This window comes from Rhipicephalus microplus, chromosome X, assembly GCF_043290135.1.
Source record: "Rhipicephalus microplus isolate Deutch F79 chromosome X, USDA_Rmic, whole genome shotgun sequence".
NCBI classification, from domain to species: Eukaryota; Metazoa; Arthropoda; class Arachnida; order Ixodida; family Ixodidae; genus Rhipicephalus; species Rhipicephalus microplus.
In genome coordinates, this window is record NC_134710.1 from 289,174,734 (window position 1) to 289,181,734 (window position 7,001).

The following is a 7,001-nucleotide window of genomic DNA, read 5'->3' on the forward strand; positions in this document are numbered from 1 at the left end:
CGCACAAAATCGCGGCACAACCAAATGCATGTTGCTGACCGTTGCCTGGAGTCGGGACTATTTTTGTGTTCTCAATAATTATTTAATTAGGCATATTTTATGAACTAACTTTGAAGAAACAAAACTGGGTAAAAATTCTAATAAGAAAGTTATAGATTGGTTTGTAAAACATCCGATTAGACAATTTTAAACTTTACACCTGTATAGTTATTAGTGTTTTTCTGCTATCTACAAATGCCTGCAACATACGAAAAATACCGCTTGACAAGCCCGCTCGCGTGTCATCGCTGTGTACATTCATAGTGGTTTATAGTATCAGCCTCGCGTGCAAAATGTCCGCGTGCAAAATGTCCGTGCTGGTGCCACGCAGTTCACAACCGGATTTTAGAAAAATTATCCGCGAGATGATAGAATTACATCAAGAGGCCTGGGGTGCGGCCTCACTGGTGACTACCGCCACCCTGGTGCAATTTTGGCCACTACCTCCCACATGCATATGTCAACACACGGCCCTCAGACCCCAGCAGCTGCTTCGCAGCTGCTGGGGACTGAGATCTGCAATGCAGCAGAGGGTGCTAAGAATCTCTGGGTCCGGACAGGCCGCCATTGAAACCTGAACTTGACAATGTTTAATGCTAAACCTTATATAGTGGGGCAATTCTAGCTGTACTATTCGATGAGCTAGAAAGAATTAAATGGAATGTAATAGGGCTCAATGGAGTTAAGAGGACAAATTAGGCCTACACAGTGCTACAGAATGGGCACGTCCTTAGCTATTGTGGCTTGGCTGACGGAAGAGAACTTGGCGTGGGGCTTCTTATCCACAGAAATATAGATGAATACTATAGCATTAATGAAATGGTGGTAGGTATCGTAATTAAACTTGATAAGAAATACAAGATGAAGGTGGTTACAGGCTCACGTGCCTACATCCAGCCATGAAGCCCCACTAGTTGAGAGCTTCTATGAGGACGTGGAATCGGCAATGAGTAAGGTAAAAACACAGTATACTGTACTGATGGGTGTCTTCACTGCCAAAATAGGGAAGAAGCAGGCTGGAGACCAGGCAGTGGGAGAATTCTGGCATCGGTACTAAAAATGCCAGAGGGAAGGTATTAGTCTAGAATTTGCAGAATGCAGTAATTTACGAATCCCGAATACCTTCTACCAAAAACGAGGGAACTGTAAGTGAACATGGAGGAGACCTAATGGATAAAGTAAGAACTAAATAGACTGAGTGAAGTGCTTGGCAAGGTACGATATATGCGGTGACCATAGAATGGAAAGATCTCGAATTCGCCAGGACTTGAAGAAGAAACGACAGAAACTGATATGCAAGAAGCCACATATCCAGCTTTTTTCCACACAGTTACCGTATATGCTACTGGTAGCATATACAGTAACTCTATACACCTTTTTACAGGAAGGAAAAAAAAACAGCGCCATGATGGGCTGTGTGCGGGAGTACAAGGCTAAGGGCGCAGCGTTGTCAGTGCATTTTCGAGGGGACGCGCCAATTTGCACAGCCCAAAGAGGGCTATGGTGGCGCCCAGGGAGGAGTTCATGAAAAGGTGAATAGGTGGATGGATGGATATAGCTGTACCCTTTAAATTGGGCGGTAACTAGCGCCACCAAGCTGTAACACAGTGTTCGTAGCGGTCCTTGAAAACCCTGAAATTTGATAATAGCATTTTCAAGGCCTTGAAAACCCTTGAATTTTTTCAGGTCCCTAAATTTTCTTGAATCTCGTCAATAGGCTTTGGTTTAGCCATTTTTAGTGGATTCTGCTTGAACGCCTGGCAACTATGTACTAGAGCCAGCAAGGCATTTAATTTAATCCGCTCCTGTAGCTACTGCGCAGTACGACAGTTTGGCGTGGTTGCAGCGGTAGCGACGACCAAAGCTAAGCCTACCCTACCGGTGTAGTGGGAAACATGGTCTGTGGATAGTCCAAGTCATCTTTTGCAGCTGCAATATGCCGGGAAAATGCAACTTCCAGCACGCGTGGTTAACCGGTGCTGCTTATAAAGATTGAATTTCTGCGGACACATCGAAATCTTATCGAGCTAAGTGCAAGGTATGTGCAAAAACATTCGACGCGTCGTCAATGGGGGAGTCTACCCTCAAAAGTCACATGAAAAGCGCAAAGCATGTGGAGAACATGACAGCAACCACAGCTCATAGTACTGTGCGGAGCCACTTCACAGCTGTTGAGAAGCAACGCGTCGAGCCAACTCCTTCAAGTTCAACGTCGTCGGATGTGAGCAGCCTGTGCAAAGCTCATAAGAGTGTGGTCGACGGGGAGATACTGTGGACCCTGAAAATGGTCACGGCGCACTACTCCTACAAATCGTCCGCACATACGGGGGACCTCTTCAAGAAAATGTTCCCGGACAGAGAAATCGCTAAGGCATTCTCCTGCAGTGAGAGGAAATCTGCATACGTGGTGTACCATGGTCTGAGACCGTTTTTTCTCTCGTGCCTGCAACGCGAATTGGAGCAGTCGGACGGTTACACCGTTCTGTTCGACGGGTCTTTGAACGACTACCTGCAGAGGAAACAAATGGACATTCATGTGCGCTACTGGAGCACAATGCCCGAGCGGGTGACCACGAGGTTTTATACGTCGGTGTTCATGGGACATTCAACTGCCAAAGACCTTCAAGAGAAGCTTCTGGGTGCCCTGGAAGATTTGTTGCTGGCGAGAGCTGTTCAGCTGTCAATGGATGGCCCCAATGTAAACCTGAAGTGTTTTAGAGGAATGCAGGAATACCTGCAGCAGAACCATCAAGTTCAGTGTTTGGACCTGGGCACTTGCGGACTTCATACCATACATAACGCGTACAGGGCGGGCGTTGTTGCCAGCAAGTGAGGCCTAGAGAATCTCCTTTCAAGCCTCAGTGCCATTTTTCATGATGCGCCAGCGCGAAGGGAAGACTTCTCTACTGTGACAGGCCAAGTAACATTTCCTCTCAACTTCGCTCCTCATCGCTGGGTAGAAAATGTTCCCGTCATTGAACGTGCCATAACCCTCTGGGGGGACGTGCAAAAGTACGTCGCATGTGCAAAAAAGAAAGAGGTGAACTTGCCAAAGTGTGCATCGTTCATCCAGCTCAGCGACTTTTTCCAGGACCCACTGCTGTTGCCAAACTGAAGTTTGCTCTGGGCATCGCGATGATTCTAAAACCGTTCCTAATGGAATATCAGCTGGACAAACCACTGGTGTTTTTTTTGAAAAGAGATCTCGAGTGCCTCGTGAGGAAGCTTCTTGCGAGATTCGTGAAGTGCTCGGTGCTGTCCGCTTCCACAGGAGTTGTCAGCATGCTGAAGATGGACGTTGCAGACCCAAATAACCATGTATCATCAGAGAAAGTTGATGCTGAACAAGTAAAGCCGCGAAGGTGAGCGCGAAAGATGTATTTGCCTTTAGGATGGATTGCAAACGGTTCCTTGTAAGCACAACCAAGAAGATTCTGGAGAAAAGCCCACTGACATACCATCTGGTTAGGAACCTGTCATCTCTTGATTCCCGTCAAATGGCCTCGAAGCCAGATGACTGCCTTGCAGGCTTCAGAAAGGTCCTAGACGCACTTATTGCAGTTGGTCGTTTGGGTGAGCATGAGCGCGATTCTGTCCTCGGGGAATACACAGAACTTCTGCAAGAAAAGAAACACAACCTGCGGCAGTTTGACAAACACACTCTTGGCCTGGACGAGTTCTACCTTGAGTTGTTGAAGAGTGACTTATCCTACATGCACTTGTGGAAGGTTATCCGGCTTCTTCTCATCTTGAGCCATGGGTGCGCAACTGTTGAAAAGAGGCTTCAGCGTCAACCGCCAGGTCTCTGTCGAAAACGTTAAGGACATCTCGTATGTGTCACAGCGAATCGTTTGTGATGCTGTAAGCAAGGCTGGTGGCATCCTGAACGTTGCCATAACGAAGGAGTTGCGGAAGTCTGTCGCAGCCGCACACAACCGTTGTCGGGCCTACTTGGAGGATACGAAAAAACAAGTGAGGGAGCAGACAAAGGCATCAAAGAGAAGCCACATTGAAGAAGAGATAGAGAGCATCAAGACAAAGAAGAGGAGGCTGGAAGCAACAATCGCTGACTTAACTGCCTGTGCCGACAAGTACGCTCTGCGGGCGGAAGCCACAAGCGACATCACTTTGATTGTGAAGTCCCACAGTTTAAGAAAAACTGCAAACGAGAAGTCCCTGAAACTTGCAGACATGGATGAGAGCCTGAAGGGGAAGCTTCTGGAACTTAAAACCTGAAGTGAAGCTTCGGGTACTTAATATCTCGAGTCCACTGTTTGAAAATAGGCCCCTTTTGTGTGTATGTGTGCAATACGTCCTAAATACTGAGGCGATTCAGCAAAAGGGATGTTGACATCAGCAGGAAACAGTGGTATGAAACCTAGTCCCCTTTTGTGCGTGTGTGCAATACGTCTAAATTGTGAGGTGAATCAGCCGAAAACAGTACAATGAAACCTAGTCCCCTTTTGTGTGTATGTGTGTGCAGTACAATTGTGAGGTGAATCAGCAAAATGCATGTTGAAGTCAGCAGAAAACAGTGCAATGAAACCAGCATATATGAAAATTGTGCTTGCATTTTTTTTCTTACAGTAAAATATGCGCTTCCATGCTGTAAAAAATTGTTTTTCTACGGTCTTAGAAAAATGTTATTTCTCAAGTCCTTGAAAATCCTTAGTTGGGGCCTTGAAAGTCCTTAAAAACCCTTGAATTTTTTTCTTCGTGGTCGCTATGTACCCTGTAACACCTAATGAACCAAAAACAAGATTTATTTTTTTCCCCTTTAAATAGTGAGGTTGAGGATTTGTACTTTGCAGTGAATAGTTCAATTTTCACTCGTGCCTTGACTTTAGCCACCAATCGGATAACCTGCTCCTAGTTAATTCTACACACCCAAAGTCTATTTTGCCCTCCCTGTCCCTAAACTTCAGTGCTTTGAAAAATTCTGTGCCATCATCCTGAACTATAAGGTGAAGCCCTTTACAGAGCATTATCAGGTGTTCGGCAGTTTCCTCTTCCTCTCCACATGCACTGCATAGCGTGTCTACCCCTTCGCATTTGGCCGGATATGTCTTGGTTCGCAATACTCCCGTCCTGGCCTCAAACAGTAGAGAACTACCCCGAGTATTATCATAGATCCTTTCCATGGCAATTTCCTGCTTAAAAGTTCGATAGATCTCTAGTGGGGACTTCTTAGTCATGTCAATTCTCCACACATCGGTCTCAGCTTCCTTCACCTTCTTCTTAACCGATAATTATTTTTGGTTTGGCCCCCTGCTGTTTTCTAAGTATTTACCAGTCAATTTTCTGGTTCGCTTCCTCCATTTTGTATCGACTATCTTCATGTACAAGTATCTGGATACCTTCCTAGCCCAACTCTCCTTCCCCATTTCTCTCAATCGCTTCTCAAATTTTATCTTGCTGCTAGCTTCCCTGCCCTCAAATGATGTCTATCCCATATCACCCTGTACTCCCTGATTTGGTGTATTCCTGTGAACTCCTAAGGCAAGCCTACCTTTTCCACATTGCTTAATTTTTAATGTTGCTTGAACTTCTGATCCTATGCACAAGACTGCATTGCCGAACGTCAGACCAGGAACCGTGACCCCTTTCCATATTTGTCTCACAACATCATTTAATTCCACAGTGCCCCGTTTTTCATTACCGCTGCATTCTTGTTACCTTTAGTCGTCACGTATATTTCGTGTTCCCTTAGGTACTCGGCCCCATTGCTTATTCATACGCCCAGATATTTGTATTTATCTGTTATCTCTAGCGTGACCTCCTGTATGCCAAGCTCACTACCTTCATTGTCATTAAAAATCATGACTGCTGATTTTTCCTTACTGAATCTAAAATCTAACCTATCTCCCTCATTACTGCAGATGTCCATCAATTTCTGCAAATCTTTGTTGTCGGCCATTAGCACTATATCATCTGCGTACATTAATGCTGGTAGTGCCTGATCAACAAGTTTTCCTTGTTTGACTAAAGAGAGGTTAAAGCCAAGTCAACTTCCCTCTAATTTGGTCTCTAATCCTTGTAGGTACATCATGAATAACAAGAGTGACAGTGGACACCCCTGCCTAAGTCCCCGTTTCACCTCTGTGGGCTTGGATACGTGTTTTTCCCACTTGATAACTACGTTGTTCCAGGTTCCAATGGCGGCCTGTCTGGATCCAGAGATTCTTAGCACCCTCTGCTGCATTGCAGATCTGACCGCCGCCGTGGTCAGTTGCTTCGCAGCTGCTGGGGACTGAGGGCCGTGAGTTATTTGACGTATGCATGTGGGAGGTAGTGGCCAGATACTGCACCAGGGTGGCCAATCCTTCTCTGGTGAGGGAGTGCGTTCCCGGTGGTGGTTACCGGTGAAGCCGCACCCCAGGCCTGAACCTGAATTTGGCAACGTTTAACGCTAGAACCTTATCTAGTGAGGGAAGTCTATCTGTACTATTTGAGGAGCTAGAGGGTGTTAAATTATTTATTTTATTTTATTTTATTTAATACATACTGCAGACCATGGTTAGGTTCTAGCAGGGGGGCACAAGAAAATAAAATGCAAATATACAAACAATACAAGCAAACAAGGCACTTATACAGGGGGTAATTCATTCCACTCTTGTATCGTACGCGGAAAAAAAGAGTACTTGAAGGTGTCAGTAGCAGCAAAATATGGGGCGAAAGCATTCGGGTTGTGGTGCCTAGTAGGTCTTGTTTGTAATGGGGACAAGAACGGAGATGGGTCAATGGACAGTGCACCTTTACTTAGTGAAGAAAGGAAATCAAGACGGAAGCACTTTCTCCTGGATTCAAGGCTGGGGATTTTGTTAGCAAGCATTATTTGTGAGGGAGAATCAGTACGTGAGTATTTAGAGTAAATAAACCTTACAGCTTTTCTCTGAATTCTTTCTATTTTACGGATGTTGTGATTAGTGTAGGGGTCCCAGACTATACAGGCATATTTGAGC

General features: G+C 45.5%; 1 pseudogene; it reads left to right on the forward strand.

Moving 5' to 3' along the window:
• The first annotated feature begins 1,383 nt into the window (after positions 1-1,383).
• On the forward strand, positions 1,384-6,772 carry LOC142776155 (uncharacterized; annotated as a pseudogene).
• Positions 6,773-7,001: the final 229 nt, after the last annotated feature.